Source organism: Sabethes cyaneus, chromosome 3 (genome assembly GCF_943734655.1).
Source record: "Sabethes cyaneus chromosome 3, idSabCyanKW18_F2, whole genome shotgun sequence".
NCBI classification, from domain to species: domain Eukaryota; kingdom Metazoa; phylum Arthropoda; class Insecta; order Diptera; family Culicidae; genus Sabethes; species Sabethes cyaneus.
The window spans coordinates 109,665,885-109,687,612 of NC_071355.1; the positions used below are offsets into that span (position 1 = coordinate 109,665,885).

General features: G+C 37.5%; 1 long non-coding RNA gene across 2 annotated transcripts; it reads left to right on the forward strand.

The window, feature by feature from the left end:
• Positions 1 to 19,391: 19,391 nt before the first annotated feature.
• Positions 19,392 to 20,026, forward strand: LOC128741635 (uncharacterized). 2 transcript variants are annotated; one of them, XR_008412222.1, is made up of 4 exons: positions 19,392 to 19,584; positions 19,640 to 19,709; positions 19,770 to 19,876; positions 19,930 to 20,026. It is a non-coding gene; the product is annotated as an uncharacterized LOC128741635 (long non-coding RNA). The 2 variants fall into 2 exon arrangements; XR_008412221.1 differs by having other exon boundaries at positions 19,770 to 20,005.
• Positions 20,027 to 21,728: the final 1,702 nt, after the last annotated feature.

A 21,728-nucleotide genomic window follows, 5' to 3' on the forward strand; every position in this document is an offset into this window, starting at 1 on the left:
CCTTCGCCTCCTCTGCACCCGCCACGAGGTCGTTGTGCGTTTTGGTCGCTGCATTCAAGGTTCTCCGAAGCATGAGCAAACTCTGCTTCAGGTCCTTGGAGAAATTGCGTAACGTAACCGTATTACCTTTGAAAAAGGCCAAAACCAAAGGCCGAAACGTCAGGCAGTATAAAAAAAAATAATCAACAAATTTATGCTGTTCTAGAAATAGATTATATTTCAACATTATTTTAAAGTCTGATACAGTACTTTCTTATGTAATCGAGGAACATTAGAACCTATCAAGATATGAAAGCAAAACTTAACTTCCCTTTGAGAAAACTATATGTATTGTTTAATTTATTCCAGTATTTACATGGCTTTCACATGGCTTTTCAAATTATAAGTAGTCATCTAATCCCGTTCTCTTTCACCAAGTCCCCATGTAGAGAGAAAACCTTGAGCGACTTCTTTTCTGAAACGCTGTCCTAGGAATATAATCAAAACAATTATCAAACCAATTATGATTCCTTTGTAGTTTATTCACGTGGAAGTTTCCATGTTAGGTTCGCTAACTCGGGCGCTGGCTGAAATCACAGTTTCGGGAGTCCGAATTGATAGTTGTTGATGACGGACCATGAAAAACGAGAACCATTTCCTGCCCAACGTAAAAAAAAGTTACCAAAAAAGTTGTGAATATTTTAAACAATATGTAAATTAAATGAAAAATTATTTTTATGCAGTATCACGAGGGTTTTTGATGATAAAATCCTTTACATTGAATAACTCCGTATGATGATACACTATAAAATCGCGACGTAGCATTCGATAAGCCAGGAAACAATCTTTTCCTCCTCCTTGGATAGTATCGTTCCGGTACTCCGTGTTGTGGGTTTCTGCCTCTTGCCACTCGCACGGTATCAAATTGTAGGCCTTAGATACCGTATTTTTTACGGGTCGTGTATTCTGAAGATAGTTTGGTTGTACACCTGACAGGCAATGTTTTTTGATCAAGCCATCATTTTGTCTACAATTTTGAACAAAGAATATCAAATAATCAATAAATTTATTGATAAATTAACCATTTAAGTAACTCACTGTCTTCCAGCGGTACCGTGAACGCGGTAATTCCGATCAGCTCCTGATTCTGATCACTCAACTAAAGTAGTCGATTTTTAGAAGATGGAATCAAAAACCATGGTTTATGGGAATCCTCATAATCAAAGCTTGCCAATGAGCTATAAATTTTAATTCAATCTTTTAAAAATCGGTTACTTTAGTTGAGTGATCGGAATTTGGAGCTGATCGGAATTACCTGCGTTCACGGTTAAAAAGAACAAATTTGGGAATTCCACGGATTGTGCCCGTGCACTTCAGAACTTCAGAACTAAACATCAATAGATTTTACGTATGGCGAAAACGGGCATATGAAATATGAAATCGCTTTGACGTATGGCCAAAAGCGGCGCTGCGAAAGTTTTTGGCCTCCTATGACTAAACATCCTTTTTATATAAAAAAAACTTCTTTACGTTTATCATATGAACGATATAGTTTGAGAAATAATCCATTATACCATATGGAAAAACCCAACAAAAAATAAATAGTTTTAAATAATAAATGTTACGTACTGAAAGTTCCTCTTGTTCTTGTATTAGTTTTCATATAAGTTATATGGAAAAATATCAGAAATTTGATTTAGTTTCATCTAAAGTTGTGTTATTAGCCATATATTTCATCAAGTTACACTTAAATACAAGTATGTTCAAAACAGGTGCTATGGCTAAAACCGGTGCTTCTACTCTAGTTGTTGGTCTTTCTCTTTCTTCTGTTTTCTGATTTCAGTTTGTCGTAGTTTGATCGCAGTTAGGTGCAGTCGCACTTTCAAACTGCAGAGTCCAGTTTGGTGGGAAGTACGGTATAAATACACAGAATCTTAGGTATCCTATCTAGTGTAAGCACTAACGCAGTATGTTTATACTAGGCAGTCTGATAAGTACCAGAAAATTCTAAGAGATGGCATTAGTATTCACTAATGTGAACCATTTTTGTCGAGCTTGACCCTTCCAATGACGCCTGTCAAAACTTCAGCCATTTATGTTTACGCATTTACAAGTTACAGCACTGAGAATCGACTAACCTCCGAGTTTTTTGACGTCTTACTTCTATAGGGTGGCATGTTAGAAAAGCAAAGATGACCGTGACACGAAAAAGTGATAGATTTTGAACGCTTATGGCTCAGCCAATTCTGAATGTATTTTTATGATTCGCATACCATTAGAATCACAAAAGATGTGCCTTTTGTATTGCTTTTATTAAAAGATTGTATTTTGCAAGTAACTCCTGGAATTTCCACGTAAAGTTGAACAATTTTTCCAAATTCTCTACAGTATTCGTTCAGTTGTCGCCATAGTTACCATATGAAATTGTTATTAATAACATATAATTAATTTAAGTGAAAAGTGAGTGATTTTATGCATCTGGTTTCAAAATGTCTCAATTACTCCAAGCAAAATACATACGAAAATACCACAAGTGAGTTCTTGGGGAGGCATTATTAACTGTAACAGTTAAGAGGCCAGCGTTAACGGTGGCAGTGTGCTGTAATCTCTACCGTTTGAAAAAATCGGAAAAGCTAGTGATTCAGTGTAATCTGAAGCGGTCAATACATCATTAGTTGGTGCATCGCATGAAATAGCTGGTCCCTCCAACATCGAAGTGCTGCGTGAGGTGCTCCGGCGCACGTAGAGGCCAGCGTATCGCCTAACGTAACAGGTGAGTCTTCTAGAGACCGAAAAGATGTAATGTAGGGTACGGAATCAGTCATCAGACATTAGTTGTTTCTTTTATTGCTTGAACGTTACTGTTTATCACGTTTATACGTATTTCTCTATTACTTAATGTCTATAATCATAACAGATCATAACATAACAGACATTACAGATGCTGCATGCGGCAGCACGTGAGATAATTTAAAGCTATTGTAATTATTTTGAAATCCTTAGAGTTGTTTTATATAAATCAGCAATCTTTCATTATGGTCAAATCTTTGTAGGGATGTTACTATACAGCTTCTATATTATAAAAGCTTAGAAATGTTGGTGGTGATCAAAGTCAAATCAATTTTAATTATAAAGTTTTCATGTCTCCATTGCCTGAGGGGTAAAATAATAATTCAAATTTACCACTATCTTAACCAGAGACAATGTGATTTCTTCCCTTCAACCCTTTAACCCTTTAAGCCCGAGCCCACACAATTGTGTAGGTGAGACATGACTACTTTTAAAAAATTTTGCTGTCCTTTCTAAACGTCGTACTTTTACATATAGGGCACCAATCTCTTGTGTAAACATCGTTACTCGTAGAAACAATAGAAAATAGCTGAAAAGAAGTTTTCTTTTGTGCTTGGGTTAATTATTATCTAGTCTTCAAAATCTTGTGAAAACAGCAAAAAGTTTTATCTGTCGTATTTTCTTATTGGATCCGTATTTCGAAATTGCTTAAATAAAAAATTATTGGTAATAAGTATTTCTAATTAATGTAATTAAAAATTTACGGGAAATAACTTTTACAACTTACTTATGCACATTTTTTTTTATACCTACACAATTGTGTGGGTTCGGCCTTATTGTATACCTACTTTTACCTTTACGTTCCCGCCGGGACTTCAAAAATTAGTGTACTTGCCGTTACACTTTTGTCTCTATCTTTACTATTTTTTTATCGATTTTTATACAACTTGTCTTCAAAGAACCACCTTAGATTGACCTTCAATGAAAAAATATATTAGGAAATTTTGGATCCATTTTCCCGGAAATATTCCAGATCGCAGTGGGATTACTTTTTCACGTCATAAGTAACATATGAAATAAAACGAAATCTGCTGCTGCCATCTCATTTTGAGTCAGTAAGAATGAATAAATTATACTGTAGAGCATTCGTTCATGCTCCACACTACAGAACTACCGTTTATAAATAGTAAAATAAAAAAGAAGTGTGCCAAATGATGTATTCAACTACGGGATTTTCTAAGACAAATTCTAAGCAACATTCAAATGTTTTTAAACCAATATGAACGTTCCGGTATATCTGTTGTATTCAGGTTAGTAAAAACTTAACTTGCAAAAAGTTGCGTGTATTTCCATAGCTACGTAACGACCATTCCGCTGCTTCAGAAACTGAAGTCTATGAGCCTCGAAGCGATGATCTCGCTCTAAATTAAACGGGGTCAACCCTATTCGATTCTGTGGACTTCTTTACACAAAATAATTAGGGTTTCATGTTTTGTTTTTTCAAAACCTGGCTTGGTATAGTCCAAAAAGGGTTAAAAATGTTAAAAATAGGGGAAAATGAGCAAAATGGGGCACTTTCCGATGACAAACAGGAAAGCGGTGGGCGCCATGCGATTCTCCGGAAAATTTTACATAAAATCACTTACATTTTATCAGCCTGTAGGCCATATCTTGATTGCGTCCGTTTTTTCGGCTCATTTTTGCCCATTGTGCAATGGTATAAGATAAGGCCGAACCCACACAATTGTGTAGATTGTTAAATTTAGCAAACATTTATTGCAATGTGTAGAATACACCGGTTTTGGTATCACGAGAGATAAAAAAAACCCGATTTAATCCACCTAGTGGTGAAAGGAACCTTTGTTATACGGTCTTACTTGCTATTTGAGATAGAAATCGACACGTCTTCGGAGTATAATTCATCTATTGGTTAACGTTACGTACTGCGTTGCTTTACATAAAATTTTTGAAAATTGAATAAGTTTACAAAATGTGAACAAAATATGACCACTTATAAATTTTTCATGATAGTGCTGAGGATAAGTAAGTTGTTAATAATTTGAGTAAGTGCAAGTAAAAGTAAGTTGTAAGAGCAAATATTATTCTTTAACATATACATTGCGTAGTAAAGGTCTAGTTTATAGATTTTTGAACTATGCATAATTTCCTGTAATGCCTATTTGATTCACACCAATAAAGTTTTCCAGAATAAATTTCATCAATTTTTATTAACCTTCGGCTACTCACGCTGTTGTATTTTGTATAACACGTGTAGGTTTTTGAACGCCACATTGTTATAAAGTTACTATTCGTTGTGTAACTAACGTATATTCTTCAATAAACTTGTTATGAGCAAAATGTCATAATTATTCAATGCATTAATACTTTAAATTGTTGGGAAAATAGATCAGCATAAACTGACATCACAGAAATGAAGCATCAGTATATGAGGTGTACCGGAATTGGCCCAACTGGAATTTTCTCTCGTTTCTTCATATGGAAAAATGGTGTCTATATGCATCAAAACAATCAGCAATAATGTAAAATATTTAACATGTATCCGTCTGTTGGTAGTCGAGTAATTCGGGGTCAAAATTAGGGTATTTTTTATAATCAAAGTTCTACAGTTCCTAAACAAGCAAACGTAGAGGTATACTATATTCAGAAAAGTTATGTATTTTTATTATTTGTGCAACTTTGTAATACATGAAAAAGACATACAACAATTACGAAAAGAGCCAAAATAAAAAACTGATTTCACTAATTCATATACAATAAATAAGATTTTTCTAGCTTCGCTGAAGAGATAGAGGGTTACTGTCTTCAGCAAAATTTCTTGTAATAATATGCTCTAAAACTTTACAGAACACATCATGGTGTTATATTGAAACTGAAGAAAAATATTTTTTTTATTTCACTTTTAGGGGGATTAATCAAAATTTAAATTGCACCAGACGATAGAATTTTCAATTTCAAGAAATTCTTCCAAAGGTTCGATAAACCTAAAACCAAGTTTTCCAAGTCAAAACTCTAGTGCGCATGTCTTTTTGGCTTTGGGCCATTGTGCGCGTGAGTAACCGTATTACAAAAGTTGGCGCGAGTGTTGGAGGGTTAATATCTTTTGATCGGCAAAACCAATTCTTCTGAAATTTTGCAGATATATTTGCAGCATTAAAATCTCTAATTTGATGCAAAAATAATTCAAACTAGATAAATCATCCTAGATGAAATAGTTATAAATTATTGTAAATTTTAATGTGTTGTATTCAATTGCTCATAACTTTCAAATTAAACGTCCAATCAAAAAACAAATCAATAGTGATCTATTAGGCTATGTTACCTTTCAAATGAGACTAATAGCGCCTAAGTCAGTTTAGCCATCTTTAAGAAACAGGCGATAATTATTACCTTGTCAAAACAGGTTTTTTAGGATAACTTTTAAACTACTTGTTTGTTTTCAATAAAATTTACCCGAAAAATCTAGCGTTAACAAGAGCTTTCAATCGATACCAAGATCGTTGAAATCAGTCATTTGGTTCCGGTGAAAATCGTGTCACGTAATTTTCACGTTTTGACTTATAACTTTTAAACGAAATGTCGGACCTCGAAACAATCCAATAGTGATATACTAGGCAATAATACCTTTCAAACAAAAGTAATAGCGAACAAATCGGTTCAGCCATCTCCGAGAAACAGGCGATAGAAAAGTTGCGCCCCGCACATACATACACACATACACACACACACAGACATTGCTCAGTTCGTCGAACCCTATCGATTGGTATATGTGGCTCGGCCCTCCGGGCCTCGGATCAATTTCGTGTTTTCGACCAATTCCTAAACCTTTGTTATAGTATAACAAAGGTAAAAATTTATATTGATCCAAAAACCAAAAATATCGTAACTAAAACCTTCCGTGCTTAAAGGGTTAAACAAACCAATTAAAATATTCGGACAAGCGACACCAACTCGATGGCGTTGCCATCGGAAACCAGATGTGGTTGATATGTAAGAAAAAGAACAGGGTGTCGACTCAAATCCAAAAATAAAATTCCCTGACTTTCCCTGATTTTCCCTGATGCTTCAAATATTTTTCCCTGACCCTCAAAACTCGAATGTCAAGCTTATTTGGGCGATTTCTGGCTTAAGTTTTTAACCCTTTAGCATGCCTTATGCGAGCTGCTGAAAACTAAAGCTAGATTTCTTCATGATTTAAGAACACATATCAAAGATTCTTAACCTATTTCTTACCAGCGTTTCGAAAACGCCCTCTTCTATCGAGTCTAGGGACAGTTATGTTTGAGGTATCAACTTGAATCCAAAGAAACAAAGATTGAGAAATAATCTAATCGTCCTGTTTTTGCACAAAGCTTAGATGTTACATACAACAAAATTACAGCCGTGTAAACATAACAAATCTTGCCAATTTTCAGTCAGCTCAAACTAGTAACTTTGCCGCTGGAAGGTGGACACATCTCTGCGGGTTTTCAGTTAAACTAAAACAAAACTTTCCTGGAAGTTTCAGCTTGTTATCTTTGCTGCAAAAAGTATGGGGTTAAGGAGATGATTCCTCAAAGATTTTTGGTACAAAAATGTGCGTTTTGCTGGCTTTGAGGTACCGTGCTGCATCACTATCCGGACACTTAAGCAGGTCACATTTTTAATATGCTCCGTAAAAATTAATAGCGCACCACTTCGATATTTGCTTTGTGCTATAGTCAAATTTAAAGTTTGAACTTTCGGTAATACATCAATTTAATGATAGAAACTCAATAAAATTCATTAAAATAAGCGAAATAAAATGGCTTGTCTTGTTCATAAATCCGGACACCTCAATCTGGTTGAATCAAAATCCGGACATTTTTGAATCAATTTCCGGACAGGTAAAATTTTCTCATATTGTGGTTAACAAATTATTACCTACAAGTAAAAACGCATTAATTGTAACAATAAGCGTTTAATAATTACTTTTCTTTATTTTTTTACCTTTAATAACACTTCGTTGTCGTTAACAAGGATGGAAAAAACGCTTCTAGCAATAATAAACATACGAGCGATCTGATTCAGTTTTATTTACATTGTAAGCGATAAACAATTTGTCGTAATCTGTACAGAATATGACAAACTTCACAACAGATCTTGTTTATTGCTTGATCGTAGTGAAAAATATAATAGATACAGACAATCGATTGTGTGTAGTGTGTGCCTTTCAAATCATGCAGTGCAGTAAACCTTTTTATCGCAACTAGGTGAGATCTAACTTTAATCGACTGCTGAGAGTTGTCACGAGAACAAAATCTTATGATCAATGCTGTCTGTCATGAACTGTACAGATTATGATCTGTGCATGTGGGGGTAACTGACAGATTTGATCCAAATCACTGATTTTCCATCCGTGGTTTTGGTAAATACCTGCCTTCCCAGAACGATGGTGATTAACTATTCCAAAGTTAAATAACTGAAAGCATTTAATAGAAAGTCTATTTTACAGTGAGTAAATTCGGTAGAAAGTTTCAGACGTATTAGTTAGTTTATTTAGATTTAAAACATTTTTTGAATAATAGGTTGTTTATTCATAATCTCCTCCATCTTGGCTCTTTGCGTCATCTGTCTTTCTTCGATCTTTCTGAGTTTCTCCTGTTCCCTTCTAATCTGCTTCGAATGCCTTTTCTCAATTTTCATTCTCTTCAAATTTTCTTGTTGCTGCTTCTCATTGGCTTCCGCTTGATACATCTCCATCCATTCGTCACTAGTAGCTACTGCTGGAAACGCACGCCATTTCCGGTGTCTCTTTCCTATCTTTGGAGGTAAATTCGTACTGGTTTCTGTAACATTTGAAGAAACAATGTTAGCCTGTTGAAGCTCAGATAACGATGATGTATTCCAATACGACTTTCTCTTCATCGTTTGAAAGGGCAGGCTGAATACCTTTTCGATTCCCAGCATATCTCGATTTCACCTTGTCCTCCAGCGAACTCTTTGGAATTGCATATTTATTAGCTGTTCCCCGGATAGGAGCTCCTTTTCGTACTGCAGTTACTGCTTGGTTCAATATCTCCTCACGCATTGCTTTAGAAAAAAGTTAATCAGTTACCATCAATAAATAGTTAAGCTGTCCGGATATAAAAACATCTTGATATCTTGGTTGAGAATCCGGACAGTGTAATTAATCATTAAAATAGACTTTATTTCAGCATTTTAATGAATAATACTTTCTCACTTGATTGAAACTTACTATTTGTATCAATTCTAAGCTTAAGAAACTGTTGTACTAGTGATAATAAGTTCACAAAACCGCTAAAACTGGAGGCACTACTTCTTAATAATCCGAAACAACTCGAAGAAAACAGACACTGTTTGACAGCAACGTTACGTTTGGATTTATTTTAATTATGTCTCGCAGCCTACTTAACTTCCGCTTATGTTTAAACGATCTTAGATATATTTTAAAAGCTCTCCATATAATTACACCTCATAAATAGCATAAATTTCTATAACAATTAAAATAAATGTATGAAGGTGTCCGGATATTGGTACCGTCCGGATTTTGATGCAGCATGGTACGGCAAAACTTTAGCTAGATATATTGTTAGAAAATGTCCAAATGGCAAATATTTTAACCCTCAATGGTGGACAGTATGCGAAGTTAAGACTATAAGACTAAAGCTGTGTGTCATGATTTCGGATTGCAACTATCGAGGCTTGAGAGCAACAATGACTCGAAGGTAGTTCGGTGGCCGGCCGTTCGGTCCGATAACCGTATATGGGTGTCGAGAATTAAGGCAAATTCTTCAACTACAGCTTAAGCAACGTATAGTCACAATCATAAAATCGATGATACTAGGAACGAATTGAATCGCCCATTTAGTTTCGAGGTACGATGCTGATCTAACAAGCCAGTTGTGTTCGAATCTCGGCTAGCCGGGTTTTGTTAGATAGAATCAGTAGGATAGTTGCACAGATCCCGTAATTTTCCTGTACTCTAACAGCCGGCCGCAAAGTCTGTCGATAAAGAAGGATAATGTCTAGTGACGGTTAATGCTCAAGACTTTGCTTTGCTTTGCTAGGGACGAATTCTATGACAGGTTCGAAAGGATTTATGGGGTGCGCACGACTTGAAAATTCAAGACTCTAGCTCCCAGATCGATCCTGTTTGACGGTGAATACTTTTTGGAAGGCACAATATACAGTCTAGGGATGGGAACTATCATTAAAAATCGTTACTGATAACTATCAGTAGCTTCAGTACGTTACTGATAACTATCAGTAAATATCAATAATTTTACCCATCACGGCATTGCACTATGAGATATCAGGCGGACAAAAATCAGAAAACTGACTTTCACTAATCAGCTTAATGAAATTTTCTATTGATAGCAAATACTTCAATTAAGAAAAATCCAAAATAGGAAGTCTCTAGTCGATGTTGTTTCTGAGATAGAGGCTGTCAAAGTTGAAAAACGATATGACATATACGTTTTTTGCCATTCAAACACGTTTACTTTCAAATCAATTTTTGAACGCTATTTCCAAAATTAAATCTTATGTATTATATATCACTAGCTGACCCGACAAACTTCGTATTGCCACAAATTAACCTGTGTTGTACATAAATCATGAATCTCGGATGATCTTTGTCACTATCTCGAGTTTTGCAAGCCCCCCAGTGGGCGGCGCTTCCGACGGCGGGTCACCGGCAACACTCGCGACCGGCTCGTCCTGAATGATCTAGTGTTACTATAGATAGTTTTTGTGGTCTTGTTATTGATTAATGTTTTATGGAAGAGTCTCGAATTTCTCGAGTTGGATTAGTTTTTGAGTTTCGCAAAAATTTCTGTTTTATTTGTATGAGAGTCCATATCCCCCTACCACAGGGGTGAGAGGTCTCTAACTATCATAAAATAAATTCAAGACTCAAAAATCTCCTACATGCTAAATTTGGTTCCATTTGCTTGATTAGTACTCAAATTATAAGGAAATTTGTATTTCATTTGTATGGGAGCCCACCCTCTTAAAAGGGAAAGGGGTCGTAATACACCACAGAAAAAAAATCTGCCATCTAAAACTCTCACATGCCAAATTTGGTTCCATTTGCTTGATTAGTTCTAAAGTTATGAGCAAATTTGTATTTCGTTTGAATGGGAGCCCCCCCCCCCCCTCCTAAAAAGGTAAGAAGTCCTAATTCATAATGGGAAAAATGGTTGCCTCCAAAAACACCCACATGCCAAATATGGTTCCATTTGCTTGATTAGTTCTCGAATTATGAGGAAATTTGTATTTCATTTGTGTAGAAGCCCCCCCTCTTGAAGTGTGGAAGGATCCTAATTCACCGTAGAAAATATTTTTGCCTCCAAAAACCTCCACATGCCGAATTTGGTTCTATTTGCTTGATTAGTTCTCGAGTTATGGGGAAATTTGTATTTCATTTGTATTGGAGCCCCCCCTCCTAATGTGGGAAGAGGTCCTAATTCATCACAGAAAAAATTCTTGCCTCCAAAAACACCTCCACGCCAAATTTGGTTCCATTTGCTGGATTAGTTCTCGAGTTATGAGGAAATTTATATTTCGTTTGTATCGTTTGTTTGACCCCCCCTCCTAAAGTGGGGAGGGGTCCCAATTCATCATTGAAAAAAAAATTGTCTCCAAAAACACACATATGCCAAATTTGGTTCAATTCGCTTGATTAGTTCTCGAGTTATGAGGAAATTTGTATTTCATTTGTACAGGAGCCCCTCCTCTTAAAGTGGGGAGGGGTCCTAATTCACCATAGAAAATTTTCTTGCTCTCGAAAACCTTCACATGCCAAATTTGGTTGCATTTGCTTGATTAGTTCTCGAGTTATGAGGAAATTTGTATGGAAGCCCCCCCTCTTAAAGGGGAGAGGAGTTATAATTCCTCTTATAAAGAGGGGAGGGGTCTCAATTCACCATAGAATAAATTCTTGTCACCAAAAAAAACACCCACATGCCAAATGTTGTTCTATTTGCTTGATTAGTTCTCGAGTTAGGAGGAAATTTGTATTTCATTTGTACAGGATCCCCCCCTCTTAGAGTGGGGAGGGGTCCTAATTCACCGTAGAAAATTTTCCTGCCCTCGAAAACCTTCACATGCCAAATTTGGTTGCATTTGCTTGATTAGTTCTCGAGTCATGAGGAAATTTGTATGAAAGCCCCCCCTCTTAAAGGGGAGAGGAGTTACAATTCCCCTTATAAAGAGGGAGGGGTCTCAATTTACAATAGAATAACTTCTTGTCACCGAAAACACCCACATGCCAAATTTGGTTCTATTTGCTTGATTAGTTCTCGAGTTATAAGGAAATTTGTATTTCATTTGTATAGGAGCCCCCCCTCCTAAAGTGGGGAGAGGTTCTTGTTCATCTTAGAAAAAATTCTTGCCTCCAAAAACACCTACATGCCAAATTTGGTTCCATTTGCTGGATTAGCTCTCGAGTTATAAGGAAATTTGTATTTCGTTTGTATAGGAGCCCCCCCCCCCACTTAAAGTGGGGAGGGGTCCCAATTCATCATAGAAAAAAATTTTGTCTCCAAAAACACACACATGCCAAATTTGGTTCCATTTGCTTGATTAGTTCTCGAGTTATGAGGAAATTGGTATTTCATTTGTACAGGAGCCCCCCCTCTTAAAGTGAGGAGGGGTCCTAATTCAACATAGAAAATTTTCTTGCCCTCGAAAACTTTCACATGCCAAATTTGGTTCCATTTGCTTGATTAGTTCTCGAGTTATGAGGAAATTTGTATGGAAACCCCCCCTCTTAAAGGGGAGAGGAGTTATAATTCCCCTTATAAAGAGGGTAGGGGTCTCAAATTACCCTAGAATAAATTCTTGTCACCGAAAACACCCACATGCCAAATTTGGTTCTATTTGCTTGATTAGTACTCGAGTTATGCAGAAATTTGTGTTTCATTTGTATGGGAGCCCCCCCTCTTAGTGGGGGGAGGGGTCTCTAACCATCACTAAAACCTTTCCTGGCCCCAAAAACCTCTACATGCAAATTTTCACGTCGATTGGTTCAGTAGTTTTTGATTCTATAAGGAACACAGGACAGACAGACAGACAGACAGACAGACAGAAATCCTTCTTTATAGGTATAGACTAGCTGACCCGACAAACTTCGTATTGCCACAAATTAACCTGTGTTGTACATAAATCATGAATCTCGGATGATCTTTGTCACTATCTCGAGTTTTGCAAGCCCCCCAGTGGGCGGCGCTTCCGACGGCGGGTCACCGGCAACACTCACGACCGGCTCGTCCTGAATGATCTAGTGTTACTATAGATAGTTTTTGTGGTCTTTTTATTGATTAATGTTTTATGGAAGAGTCTCGAATTTCTCGAGTTGGATTAGTTTTTGAGTTTCGCAAAAATTTCTGTTTTATTTGTATGAGAGTCCATATCCCCCTACCACAGGGGTGAGAGGTCTCTAACTATCATAAAATAAATTCAAGACTCAAAAATCTCCTACATGCTAAATTTGGTTCCATTTGCTTGATTAGTACTCAAATTATAAGGAAATTTGTATTTCATTTGTATGGGAGCCCACTCTCTTAAAAGGGAAAGGGGTCGTAATACACCACAGAAAAAAAATCTGCCATCTAAAACTCTCACATGCCAAATTTGGTTCCATTTGCTTGATTAGTTCTAAAGTTATGAGCAAATTTGTATTTCGTTTGAATGGGAGCCCCCCCCCCCCCCCCTCCTCAAAAGGTAAGAAGTCCTAATTCATAATGGGAAAAATGGTTGCCTCCAAAAACACCCACATGCCAAATATGGTTCCATTTGCTTGATTAGTTCTCGAATTATGAGGAAATTTGTATTTCATTTGTGTAGAAGCCCCCCCTCTTGAAGTGTGGAAGGATCCTAATTCACCGTAGAAAATATTTTTGCCTCCAAAAACCTCCACATGCCGAATTTGGTTCTATTTGCTTGATTAGTTCTCGAGTTATGGGGAAATTTGTATTTCATTTGTATTGGAGCCCCCCCTCCTAATGTGGGAAGAGGTCCTAATTCATCACAGAAAAAATTCTTGCCTCCAAAAACACCTACACGCCAAATTTGGTTCCATTTGCTGGATTAGTTCTCGAGTTATGAGGAAATTTGTATTTCGTTTGTATAGGACCCCCCCTCCTAAAGTGGGGAGGGGTCCCAATTCATCATTGAAAAAAAAATTGTCTCCAAAAACACACATATGCCAAATTTGGTTCAATTCGCTTGATTAGATCTCGAGTTATGAGGAAATTTGTATTTCATTTGTACAGGAGCCCCTCCTCTTAAGGTGGGGAGGGGTCCTAATTCACCATAGAAAATTTTCTTGCTCTCGAAAACCTTCACATGCCAAATTTGGTTGCATTTGCTTGATTAGTTCTCGAGTTATGAGGAAATTTGTATGGAAGCCCCTCCTCTTAAAGGGGAGAGGAGTTATAATTCCTCTTATAAAGAGGGGAGGGGTCTCAATTCACCATAGAATAAATTCTTGTCACCAAAAAAAACACCCACATGCCAAATGTTGTTCTATTTGCTTGATTAGTTCTCGAGTTAGGAGGAAATTTGTATTTCATTTGTACAGGAGCCCCCCCCTCTTAGAGTGGGGAGGGGTCCTAATTCACCGTAGAAAATTTTCCTGCCCTCGAAAACCTTCACATGCCAAATTTGGTTCCATTTGCTTGATTAGTTCTCGAGTTATGAGGAAATTTGTATGGAAGCCCCCCCTCTTAAAGGGGAGAGGAGTTACAATTCCCCTTATAAAGAGGGAGGGGTCTCAATTTACCATAGAATAAATTCTTGTCACCAAAAACACCCACATGCCAAATTTGGTTCTATTTGCTTGATTAGTTCTCGAGTTATGAGGAAATTTGTATTTCATTTGTATAGGAGCCCCCCCTCCTAAAGTGGGGAGAGGTTCTTATTCATCATAGAAAAAATTCTTGCCTCCAAAAACACCTACATGCCAAATTTGGTTCCATTTGCTGGATTAGCTCTCGAGTTATAAGGAAATTTGTATTTCGTTTGTATAGGAGCCCCCCCCCCCACTTAAAGTGGGGAGGGGTCCCAATTCATCATAGAAAAAAATTTTGTCTCCAAAAACACACACATGCCAAATTTGGTTCCATTTGCTTGATTAGTTCTCGAGTTATGAGGAAATTGGTATTTCATTTGTACAGGAGCCCCCCCTCTTAAAGTGAGGAGGGGTCCTAATTCAACATAGAAAATTTTCTTGCCCCCGAAAACTTTCACATGCCAAATTTGGTTGCATTTGCTTGATTAGTTCTCGAGTTATGAGTGTGACATGTGGATTTCACATGTCATTTTCATGCCTTCCAATTCTTACATCCTCAGCAGACCACACCAGTGGGAACATGCTGAGAAATTTATTACTAACCGGCATTGAACCTTCAGTTCAATGCCTGCACAAAATTGTCAGCGTTTACTGCGACGAACGAAAGTGTCGCATTTCAAATTTACTGAACCTCGCTGTTACCATGTGTGCAGTCATAGCTTTTCGAGGTTTCTATCTTTGTCTCTTTCGCATGTACATCGATCACGGATTGGTGATCGTGTACATGGCTTTTACATAGAACGGTGCTTCAGGCGTCTCCAGTAGGAACCTTGTCAAGAACTTATCGAACAATAAAGAATGAATCTGAATCCAACTTTCAACGGAGTAAAAACGTAACATGAGGAAATTTGTATGGAAACCCCCCCTCTTAAAGGAGAGAGGAGTTATAATTCCCCTTATAAAGAGGGGAGGGGTCTCAAATTACCCTAGAATAAATTCTTGTCACCGAAAACACCCACATGCCAAATTTGGTTCTATTTGCTTGATTAGTTCTCGAGTTATGCAGAAATTTGTGTTTCATTTGTATGGGAGCCTCCCCTCTTAGTGGGGGTAGGGGTTTCTAACCATCACTAAAACCTTTCCTGGCCCCAAAAACCTCTACATGCAAATTTTCACGCCGATTGGTTCAGTAGTTTTTGATTCTATAAGGAACACAGGACAGACAGACAGACAGACAGAAATCCTTCTTTATAGGTATAGACTAGCTGACCCGACAAACTTCGTATTGCCACAAATTAACCTGTGTCGTACATAAATCATGAATCTCGGATGATCTTTGTCACAATCTCGAGTTTTGCAAGCCCCCCAGTGGGCGGCGGGTCACCGGCAACACTCGCGACCGTCTCGTCCTGAATGATCTAGTGTTACTATAGATAGTTTTTGTGGTCTTGTATTGACTAATGTTTTATGGAAGAGTCTCGAATTTCTCGAGTTCGATTAGTTTTTGAGTTTCGCAAAAATTTCTGTTTTATTTGTATGAGAGTCCATATCCCCCTACCACAGGGGTGAGAGGTCTCTAACTATCGTAAAATAAATTCAAGACTCCAAAATCTCCCACATGCCAAATTTGGTTCCATTTGCTTGATTAGTTCTCAAGTTATAAGGAAATTTGAATTTCATTTGTATGGGAGCTCCCCTCTTAAAAGGGGAAGGGGTCGTAATTCACCACAGACAAAATTTCTGCCATCTAAAACTCCCACATGCCAAATTTGGTTCCATTTGATTGATTAGTTCTCGAGATAAGAGGAAATTTGTTTTTCATTTGTATAGGAGCCCCCCCCCCCCCTCTTAAAGTGGGGAAATCCATAGAAAATATACCATAGAAAATATTCTTGCCTACAAAAACACCCACATGATAAATTTGGTTCCATTTGCTTGATTAGTTCTAGAGTTATGAGGAAATTTGTATTTCGTTTGTATGAGAGCCCTCCCTCTTAAAAAGGTAAGGGGTCCTAATTTATCATAGAAAAAATGGTTGCCTCCAAAAACACCCACATGCCAAATATGGTTCCATTTGCTTGATTAGTTCTCGAATTATGAGGAAATTTGTATTTCATTTGTGTAGAAGCACCCCCTCTTAAAGTTGGGAGGGGTCCTAATTCACCATAGAAAATATTTTTGCCTCCAGAAACCTCCACATGCCAAATTTGGTTCTATTTGCTTGATTAGTTCTCGAGTTATGAGGAAATTTGAATTTCATTTGTATAGGAGCCCCCCCTCCTAAAGTGAGTAGGGGTCCCAATTCATCATAGAAAAAATTTTTGTCTCCAAAAACACCCACGTGTCAAATTTGGTTCCATTTGCTTGATTAGTTCTCGAGTTATGAGGAAATTTGTATTTCGTTTGTATAGGAGCCCCCCCTCTCAAAGTGGGGAGGGGTTCTAATTCACCACAGAAAATATTTACGCCCTAGAAAACTTTCACATGCCAAATTTGGTTCCATTTGCTTGATTAATTCTCAAGTTATGAGGAAATTTGTATTTCGTTTGTATAGGAGCCCCCCTTCCTAAAGTGGGGAGGGGTCCCAATTCATCATAGAAAAAAAAATTGTCTCCAAAAACACCCACGTGCCAAATTTTGTTCCATTTGCTTGATTAGTTCTCGAGTTATGAGGTAATTTGTATTTCGTTTGTATAGGAGCCCCCCCCCCCCTTTTAAAGTGGGGAGGGGTCCTTATTTACCATAGAAAATATTCTTGCCCTCGAAAACTTTCACATGCCAAATTTTGTTCCATTTGCTTGATTAGTTCTTCAGTTATGAGGAAATTTGTATTTCATGTGTATGGGATCCCCCCCTCCTAAAACGGGGAGGGGTCCCAATTCATCATAGAAAAAATTTTTGTCTCCAAAAACACCCACATGCCAAATTTGGTTCCATTTGCTTAATTACTTCTCGAGTTATGAGGAAAATTGTGTTTCTTTGGTACAGGAGCTCCCCCTCTTAAAGTGGGGAGTGGTCCTAATTTACTATAGAAAATATTCTTGCCCTCGAAGACCTTCACATGCCAAATTTGGTTCCATTTGCTTGATTAATTCTCGAGTTATGAGGAAATTTGTATGGAAGCCCCCCCCTTTTAAAGAGGAGAGGAGTTATAATTCCCCTTATAAAGAGGGGAGGGGTCGCAATTTACCATAGAATAAATTCTTGTCACCGAAAACACCCACATGCCAAATTTGGTTCTATTTGCTTGATTAGTTGTCGAGTTATGCAGAAATTTGTGTTTCATTTGTATGGGAGCCCCCCCTCTTAGTGGGGGAGGGGTTTCTAACCATCACTAAAACCTTTGCTGGCCCCAAAAAACCTCTACATGCATATTTTCATGCCGATTGGTTCAGTAGTTTTCGATTCTATAAGGAACATACGGACAGACAGACAGACAGACAGACAGACAGAAATCCTTCTTTATAGGTATAGATTAGGAAGGTAATGAAATGAGGTTTCCGAAAAATAAATGGTTTAGACGGCTAGAGGAGAAATTATAATAATAAAAAGTATGAGGTGAAGGAAAATATTATAAAATAAGAGAATTTTCTGCTTTCTCAGTCGAGAACTTTTTTTCTCCAGATAACTCCAGGTTAATACCTCCTTCTGGGTTAAATCTCAGGTATATACTATCAACTTATGAAAGAATTACGTGCCACCATGCGCCACTCTGCGAAATATAATATTTTGAAAATTTCTAGTCACCATGGGAGATTTCAAGATTAAATATATTTCCAGCGAATAACACACACACACACACACACACACACACACACACACACACACACACACACACACACACACACACACACACACACACACACACACACACACACACACACACACACACACACACACACACACACACACACATACACACACATACACACACATACACACACATACACACACACATACACACACACATTCACACACACATTCACACACACATTCACACACACATTCACACACACATTCACACACACATTCACACACACATACACACACACATTCACACACACATACACACACACATTCACACACACACACACACATACACACACACATACACACACATACACACACACATACACACACACATACACACACACATACACACACACATACACACACACATACACACACACATACACACACACATACACGCACACAAACGCGCGCGCACGGCTAACTGATCAACGTGAAATTATGTCAACAGAAGAAGCATTTAGTATAATCATATTTAGAAACTAGGTTAAACAGATTTCAATATGAAGTAATTCATAAGGAGTCACCATCGAGATTTCCTCCATACAACGTTAATGGAACTATGAAGAAAACATGCGCCCCTCCTGTTAAGTTCATCGAAGAAATGTCTTCGAAAATTTTAAATTGCAATCCATATTGAGTGGGCTGAATTTTTAGACCTACGGCCTATTTCAAGATATGTTCTAGATCTGCTGAACTTATGGACCAATTTCGGTAAATCTTACAAAGCTTATATGGAACGAATGAATAACTTAACTGGCCTGATAAACTCCATTAAGTTAAAATATTGTTAAGAATAGGTGAAAATCAACAAAACTTAATACTTTCCGATGACAATTAAGGAAGGTGTTGCCGCCGCAAAATATAATTGGCAACTCGGACAACGCAGTTGACACTGCACCATGAAGGTGTCGATACTGTCATCATCATCCATACTGTCATCGTCATATATTGTCATCATCGAGGCTGCTGCGTCATTACGACTACGAGAATTAACCGCCTGAATAAGTGTAGTATGATAAGCCAATTTGCCATAAATCATTTAAATATTTTCTTTACGATTTGAGTGTAAAATTACAGTAGGTAGTAAATTCTACGAAAGAATTAACGCTAATTTCTACATAATAACAGTTATATACAATAGCAGGTGGATTTAGTTTAGCAGATAGTGCGGAGCTTAGGTTTGCCTATCATCCATTGTTCTCAACTAAGTAAGCGTCCATTGCTCTTTGTCGATAACTTCTAAATCCATAATCCGCCTTTTAGGGAAGGTAATTTGTTAAGCCTAATTTCGTTGGTACGTGGATACCCCAAGTAGTGCAGGAAACACTGAATTGTGAGTGTTACATGATCCCAATTTATGCAATCTCTTAAAGATATCAATTATTAATTCCAGCTTTGAAGCGCACTAATAAACGGAAGCTATCAAATCTCAGTATTTTCTTGTCCACTGCCAACAGAAGGGGTGGGCACCATTAGGTTTGCCGGAAAATTTTACATAAGGTCAGTTATATTTGATCAATTGCCAGGCAGTTTCTGAATTTCGTTCGTTTTAGGCTAGGTTTTCCCGTAGTGCTAATAAAGCCATTTTCAAAATTACTTCGAAGTTTCGAATAATTTCAGAAGTGAAATACCATAATAATTTTACCAGTGAAATGCATTATATTGCACAATTAAATAATAGAACTATAAAAATTTGTACGAAATTATTACTTATATTTAAATACATACAAAAGTATCCAGAACCTCAAAATTTATTATGTTGATTCTATGTTGAAAATGCATCTTTTTCATTAAAATACATTATTTAGTCATACAAATGTCTGGAAGCTTCAGGTAAACGTATTTAAACATGCTTTTACTAATAATTCAGATAGAATAACGCATGCCCCGGATATTCAAAACACCATATCTCCCGAACTACCAATATTGTCTTTTCTAGTTAAGTGATCCTTATGTAGAATTTGTCTGGGGAACATTTTGAACATATTTATTTGAAAATAAAACTGGGGGTTTTGAGATATTCGCATTTTTGGTTTTAAATTGCAAAAAAAAGTATGACAAATTAGATAAAAACTGATAACATCATTCGATTGCGCGGTCAAAACCCCATAGAAAAAGTATATTGGCATGTATTCACATCAAACTGTTGCTGAGATATTTAAGCCCGAAAAATGACTTTTTTTGAAAATCTGTAAAAAAGTAAGCAGTGCCACTGCTAGGGGAATTGTTCAATCGGCGTATAACTTCAGGAAATTGGTCGTGGGGTCGGAATGAACAATTATGCCAACTTTGGTTGAAATCACTGATGGTCGAATCCAAACGTTTGAGATGGAATGATCCATATTAGTTTTTCACATATGACAAAGGTAAACAGTTAAACCCTTTTCAAAATATGTTCGTGAAATGTTTGCAAATGTACTCTAACAACATATTTTAATCATATCAACTAGAAGAACGTCAAAAATCCTAGAAAAAATTCGAAAATATTTTTGTCCGCCTGCTTGTATGGAAATCCCCCAAAGTGCATTGTAGCAACAAAATAGGAAATTGTAATAACTGTATTATTCATTGTAATTTTACATTGTAATTTATCAGGTGGACTTCATGGGGGCTCGCGCAACTACCGACCAGGTTTTTACCATCCGACAGATCTTGCAGAAATGTTGAGGGTACATCGTGTCCTCGGATCACCTCTTTATTGATTTCGAAGTAACATACGATACATCGAGACCACCTATGGTACATAATGCACGAAACCGGTTTTCCGGATAAACTGGCGCGACTAATCATAGCTACATTGGAACGAGTGATGTGTTTCGCACGTCTCAGGGACACAATCGAGTCCCCTCGAGACACGGCGAGGGTTGGGACAAGGTGACAGCTTATCCAGTATGCTGTTCAACATCACTCTTGGGGCTGTGTTCCGACCAGCGGACATCGAAACGAGAGGCATGATTTTCATCAAGGGTAGAAGTATATGACATCACGACATACTTTCACTGCTTGTGAATCCCAGAGATTCCCATCTACATCTGACAAAAATCGGTAGGCTACGGTGGGCCGGGCACGTCGTTAGAATGCCGGACGACAGAGCAACAACAGTTCTTTTCAACAACCCCACCGGCCCCGGAAACACGAAAACACAACATGCAAGATGGCTTGACCAAGTCGAAAGTGATTTATGACTTTTGAGACGACTGGGAAATTTGCGACGAATGGCCCAAGATCGAGTTGAATAGAGACGACTGCTTGAAACAGGACGAGCCACAACGGCTCTAGGCTGCTGACGACAACGACGACATATTGTGTCACTCTCGTCAATCGTACGTAACTACCGACCATTAACATTAAG